Genomic DNA, 7,306 nt, shown 5'->3' with positions numbered 1-7,306 from the left:
TTATATATTGTATAAGTAGCTACATGTCTTTCTTGTACTGAGCAACCCCATGCTGGTCACAGCACTCCAGATGTGGCTTGACCAAGGGAAAGTAGAGGAGGTGGATCATCTCCCTTGACCTGTTGGTTGACCTGCTTTTCCTAATGCACCCCGGAATACCATTGCTCTTTTCTGCAAAGGCACATTTCTGTCTCATGGTCCACCAGATCCCTGGGTCTTTTTCTGCAGAGCTTCTCTCCATCTGGTTGGCTGCAACATGTATTTGTGCATGCGATTATTTCTGGGACAGAATTCAAATCTTCATTTTGTGGAACCTCATGTTGTTCCGCTTTGCTCATCTTCCCAGCTTTTTGAGGTCCCTCTGAATGGCAGAATAGTCCTTGGGAGTATCAGCCACTCCTTCCAATTTTGCATCTTCAGCAGACTTACTGAGGCTGCACTCAGTCCCTTAATCCAGGTCACTGATGTATAAATCAAATGGGATTGGACTCACTACTGATTCCTATGATACACTGCTACCTACAGGCCTCCAATTAGACTTTGCACCACTGACCACAACCTCTGAGAAGTTTGTTTTCAATCACCTGACTGTCTGCTTGTCTAGACCACACTTCCTGAGCTTGCCTGTGAGGATGTTACAGGAGATGATGTTTAAAGGTTTGCTGAAGTCAAGGTAGACAACATCCACTGCTGTCTCCTCATCTGCCCAGCCGATCATTTTATCATTGAAGGTTATAAGACTGGCTAAGCAAGATTTCCTCTTTGTTCTAAGGTTTTGTCATTAGGAAGAGGACACTTTTATATTAAGTTTTGGATCACCCATTATCTATTGTTTTTTGTTTGTTTGTTTCTCTTTTCTGCATCCTCATAGTCAGATTAAATATATTTAGATTTCTTTTATTTTCACATATGCAGCCTTGGAGGACTTGCTCTTATCAAAGGTAATCAGGTGGCTGTATTAATGTTGCATTAACTAGTGTTACCAGCAGGTCAAGGGAGGTGATTCTGCCCCTCTACTTAGCTCTGGTGAGGCCGCATCTGCAGTACTGTGTGCAGTTCTGGGCTCCCCAGCATAAGAGGAACATGGAGCTTCTCGAGAGGGTCCAGTGAAGGGCAGCTAAGATGATTAAGGGAATGGAACACCTCTCGTATGAGGAGAGACTGAGTGAGTTGGGCCTGTTCAACTTGGAGAAGAGAAGGCTGAGAGGGGATATGATTAACATGTTTAAGTTCAGGAAGGGAGAATGCAGGGAAGAAGGGACCAAGCTCTTCTGAGTGGCGGCCAGGGATAGGACAAGCGGAAAAGGGTATAAGTTGAAACCCAGGCAGTTCCATCTCCAGGTGAGGAGGAACTTCTTTCCTGTGAGGGTGACAGAGCCCTGGAACAGGGTGCCCAGGGAGGTTGTGGAGTCTCCTTCTCTGGAGGTCTTCAAAACCTGCCTGGATGCTACCCTGTGCCACATGCTCTAGGTGTGCCTGCTGGAGTGGGAAGGTTGGACTAGATGATCTCTAGAGGTCCCTTCCAACCTTGAATATTTTGTGATTCTGTGATTCTGTGATTAATGTTCAATGGCATGGAGTATTTAAGCATTACCCTTTATTTGCACTCTAAATGCTTTTGCCTTCAGGCCCAAATCTGCCTTCTCAGAAATCCTGATTGGCAAAGTGTCTCATTTTCTGGAGTTTTAGTCTCTTGAGCACTGTAGCAGTAGTTGAGTACCTCTTTCATGCTTTTAGGAGTTTGTTTTTTTAAAGRAGGTTATTTAAAAAAAAAAAGAAACTTAGCCCTTTTCCATGTTTCTTGACCTTTTTTTCCACTCTTCTCCTTTGTATGTGATCTCTGAGTCATGGAGCTATGTTTCATGTTCCATCTTCAACCTGCTATAGAAAAGTGGGAAATCCTTTGCCAGTGAAGCACACATATCTGTTCTTCCTTTCTGCCCCAACAATCTGCCTTTGGGCTTCTTGACTTTTCAGTGGATGTATACATATTACAAGGTAATATACGGCAAATGTATCTGTTCAGATTTAAAAAAATGTGGACACATCCAGTTCAATCAAACTGACTCTTGAACAAATAGCAACTAAATCTGTCATGCCTGAAAGTGCTCTTCCTTCACTACTTGCTCTCTTCTTGTGCTCTCATAAGTATAAGGAGCAGTTCAGACGCAGTTGTCACAGTGTGATTTGCTTCAGGGTTTTGGACTCAAGCTTTACCTCTTTGTTCATGCATCTGTAGACTCTGTGATTTCAAAGACCCAGGTGCGACATCTGACTTTTCTCTTGCTTCTTTGGAAAATGCTGCTATTCTAAATGCTCTTCCATGGGTAAAATTATCTGAACTTACAGTACCGTTCTTCAAATAGTTGACTGTCTTGGAATATTTTCTCATATGTGAGACTCCTCAAGGATTGAAGACTCCATGCTGTCTCTATCACAGGAGATATTTCATCTTTAAAAGAGAAGGAGTGTTGCATGATACCAGAAATTTATTTTCCAACCAGATATGTATAATATAGATGGACTGGCTATTTGTATTATTGCAATGAAAAAACTTTTTGAAACAACAAATATTTTTTGTCAGTAAGTAGAGACACAATTTCCAGGTTATATAAGACCTGAAGATTCCTCTCAAAGAGTATGACTTTTCCCATGGACCCTACAGAAAAAATATAATGATTGTCTAATTTCTCTACATCACTTTGAAATCGGGGTTGGATGAAGCAATTCCAAGCCACCTGCTATCAAAACCTTAGGAAGGCTGGATAAAAGCCTGAGGCTGCTGGCTACTAACATAGRTTCCAAAGTTGGATGTCTAAAATTAGAGGGATGTCTCTTAACATCATTTGATCAAAATACATTTATTTAAACTCATTAAATTTTTAATAAGCCTGTTCAAGTGGCTAAGGAATTTACCAGTAATATGTTTCGGACTTAATGGTTTTTATGTCTTTAAAAGGGTTTAATAGCTTCCATTAGGAAGAAATTGGTGTAATATACAATGCTGAGAAAATAGGAAGATGTAGGAAGGAAATGTTGGCAGCCCTATAAGATACGTTCCACAGTGCACGTGCATGTGTGTTTGTACACACTTCCCATGAAATGGGGTGATCTTTACAGTGCTGACTCCTTGTGTTCTTTGGTTCTTATAAAGCGTGATTCAGCCCTCAATTTTTATAACTTTCTAAGGGTATTTTTAAAAGATTATTCCTAAATAAAGCAGACAGTATCCTCTTTAGCCCTTCTCTTAATTAATGTTCAGTGGTGTTTTACTACTTCAGTGGTGTTTTACTACTCTCTGTGTTTTACTACTTAGTAATACATAGCAGGAACCGTGCAGGTATTTCTTGATGTACCTGGAGGGGAACAATTGTATGCATCGACTATATGTTATGTGGTTTCCATAAAAGTTAAGAGGAAAGCACTTTTCAAAAAAATATTTCACATTACTGATACAGTAGTTTATTTCTATGAAAATAAACATAAAATTCTAATGAACTTATGTCAACTGTTTTATAGGAGGTTAAAGACAGTGGACATAAGCATTATAAACATCAGTCCCAAATCACYCCTGTAAAGATGGCTTCTTTTTCTGCCAGTTTTCTGTATTTATAACCTGAGAAATTTGTTCCAGTATACCAGTCATGATGCCCTGAAATTAGTCTTTGACCTTGGTAAAAAGACAAGACTTCGATCTCTCTAAGGCTAATTAAACTTATAGCTTACTTTCCTATGGGAAAGTACACTTTCATTGGGACTGGTGGTTACTTCGATATAGAGAAAACTAAAGATTTGGGAAAAAAAAAATTGATTATCTCTTATTTAACTTTTATATTGTCTTTGAGGTTTTATCACAATTTCTGATATGTTTTCAGTAGCTCTCTTTCCTATCTAGTTTTAAAAGTAATATTTTAACTGAATCTGCAATTTACTAGACTGCTTTAGTGCATGACATTATTAACCCCTTGTTTGGAGTTGAAGAAATTTTCAGCTTCTGATTTTTACTTTTTTTCCCTAGAAATGATTGCAGCATTCATCTTAATATCTCCCGGGCACAGAAAACTCTTCCAGTAGACAGGAGGACATCAATTACAGATGTGAAGCATGACCCAAGGCATGTGGGTTTTATGTTATCAGCCTGCTCGATGAATTAAGTAGTGAGGAAACAAGACAGTCCAGATGTTATCAATTTCTGTCAGGGGCAACTGCAGCATGAAATCTCATGCAAATTTCACTTCTTGGAATCATTCAGGGTGAGTTATATAACAAATCTCACAAATTATTATTATCAAGACAGGATTAATGAGTGATTAGCAAGAAAACTGGAGGATTAACTAACCTGAAATCTTACAGACCAGCAAAGAGTCAGAGCTTTTATTTACAAAGACAACATCTTGGTTTATATGCAAGTGACATGATTTGATTTTACAAGTCTCACTGATGGTAAAAATGGCTGGAATATAGGGTATATAAATCTTACAGCATAAACGTGCTTTAAGCATTTTAGTGTTAAGTTTTAAACTGTCTGATCTATGATTCTCCTAAGAAAAGAACTGATATTCAGAGCTGAAGCTATTAAGAGATCAGCTGAAGTTTATGTTTATGAATTATTAAGTATTATATATAAGTATTAAGTTCCTAATCTTCTACACCTAACTCAGTGTTGGTAGCACTTCTATGACAAATACTTATCAAAGTCTTTGGAAGTATTTGGATATTATGGATTATATCCTCTCCCACAGAAACAATGACAAATGAGATTTCGCAGTTGACTGCATGTCTTTTCTTCCTTATGATGGATGAGAAAACGATGGAGCAGAATGTTTACTGATGCTTAACAAAAGACATTAAATCCTTGTTACCATAAATAGTACCGGTAAACCCTTTGACACAAATCAGCAAATCACCAAAAATTTGTTTTATTTCATTTTGTGTTTTGCCTTTTATTTATTTTAATTATTTATTTTTTAAAAATTAATCTCTATTGCTATGGTTAATGGTTTCTGATACTGTAATGAGCTAGATGTAAATAGGAATAGCTTTCTTATAGGCAAATCTAGATGATATTTAGAAAGTTATTAGAAACTTTCACTATGTAAGGAGAATGTTGTGGATTTGCTGGATGAACCAAAACCATAGAAGAAACTAAYTGAAACTCTAGAGAATTGAAAAAATGAAATACATTTCTGGCTTTATAGAGTAAATAGGAGCTTAAGTCCTTTACTGGGGTGAATAAATGTTCTATGAAATATAATAGATAGATGACTAATACAGCTCATAACCTAAAGTGGATATAATTTAAGAAGAAAGAAGAAAAAATTATTGCCAAGAATAGCAAAATTATTATGCTTTATTATAGTCTTGTTACTGGTAAGGTTTGATAATGCTGGGTAGTTGTAGAATTACTTCATAATTGTTTATTTCATGTGATTTTTATACATAAATGAGTCTGCTACTTGAAAGTAAGCATGATTCAYATTTGTTGCTTGTTGGGAATACGGCAAATACAGTGCAATATAATTTTACTTCTCTTTTTGAGTCATTTGAAATTTCAGATGTGGGGTTTCCACACAAATTTTGAAGACTATATTGTTAATTAAAGACATACAACAAAACAGGCATCATTAGAAATGCATCTCTTTTAAATCTCTTGAGTTGTGTTTTATGTAAGTAATCTCTCTGCTTTTCTATTATGAAAGAACCAGACAAAACCAGAAATTACATGAAAATAGATTTTTTTTCTTAATGTTACGTGCATCAAACTTGCACTAAACTTCAGCAATCAAGTGTATGGTTAAACAAAATGTAAGAAAGAAAAGACTGTATGAGAACTTCTAAAGTGATACTTTTACTACCACTGGTGAAAACTGACCTTCTGATCACTGGGAGCTGTTGTCATCTTGTACTGCCATCCTTTTTCTTGACAGTGACTGTGACAGTAACTCCAGTTCAGACAGGAGATGTCTGGCAGGTAGGGAAGCCTTCATCCTGAAGGAGACCAAGGACACTGTTGGAAGCATCTCTCTAGTAGTTTACTTTTAGCAAACTTTTTTAGTTCAAATTGATACTGAAATGAGACATGCAAATTTTATTTACTTGAGCCTTTTTAGTCGTGCCATGAGTGTAAAGTAAAATAGAGAAAAAAAAATCAGTGTATATGGCCTAGTTTTTAAACAAAAAGTATTTTCTTCATGGAAAATTTCTCCTTTTTTCACAGAATCACAGAATATTCAAGGTTGGAAGGGACCTCTASAGATCATCTAGTCCAACCTTCCTGCTCCAGCAGGCACACCTAGAGCATGTGGCACAGGGTGGCATCCAGGTGGGTTTTGAAGACCTCCAGAGTAGGAGACACCACAACCTCCCTGGGCAGCTCTGTCACCCTAACAGTAAAGAAGTTCCTCCTCACCTGGAGACGGAACTTCCTGTGCTCCAGCTTATGGCCATTAGCCCTCGTCCTATCGCTGGCCACCAATGAAAACAGCTTGTCCCCTTCTTCCCTGCATTCTCCCTTCCTGAACTTATACATATTAATCATATCCCCTCTCAGCCTTCTCTTCTCCAGAGAAAACAGGCCCAGCTCACTCAGCCTCTCTTCATAGGAGAGATGTTCCATTCCCTTAATCACCTTTTTTGCTCTTCTCTGGACCCTCTCGAGAAGCTCCACGTCCCTCTTATACTGGGGAGCCCAGAACTGCACACAGTACTCCAGGTGCGGCCTCACCAGAGCTGAGTAGAGGGGCAGAATCACTTCCCTTGACCTGCTGGCAACACTCCTCCTGATGCAGGCCAGGATCCCATTGGCCTTCTTGGCCACGAGGGCACACTGCTGACTCATAGTTAACTTGGTGTCCACCAGGACTCCCAGGTCCCTCTCCGTGGAGCTGCTTTCTAGCAGGTCATGCCCTAATCTGTCCTGGTGCCTGGGGTTATTCCTCCCCAGGTACAGGACCCTGCACTTCTCCTTTTTGAACCTCATGAGGTTCCTCTCTGCCCAACTCACCAGCCTGTCCAGGTCCCTCTGGATGGCAGCACAGCCCTCCGGAGTGTCGGCCACTCCACCCAGCTTGGTGTCATCTGCAAACTTACTCAGGRTGYRYTCCGTGCCCTCGTCCAGGTCATTGATRAACAARYTGAACWGCACCGGGCCCAGYACTGACCCCTGGGGGACWCCRCTGGCCACAGGCCTCCAACTGGACTCKGCMCCATTTATCAYCACCCTCTGAGCTYTGCCAYYCAGCCAGCCYTCGATCCRCCGCACCGTGCACTCGTCTAGTCCACTCTCCCAGAGCTTCCGTATGAGGAT

The sequence above is a fragment of the Nothoprocta perdicaria genome, unplaced genomic scaffold, assembly GCF_003342845.1.
Source record: "Nothoprocta perdicaria isolate Ctin4 unplaced genomic scaffold, notPer1 scaffold_320, whole genome shotgun sequence".
Classification (NCBI taxonomy): Eukaryota; Metazoa; Chordata; class Aves; order Tinamiformes; family Tinamidae; genus Nothoprocta; species Nothoprocta perdicaria.
The sequence above is the reverse complement of the archived record's forward strand: the minus strand, read 5'-3'. Positions refer to the sequence as shown.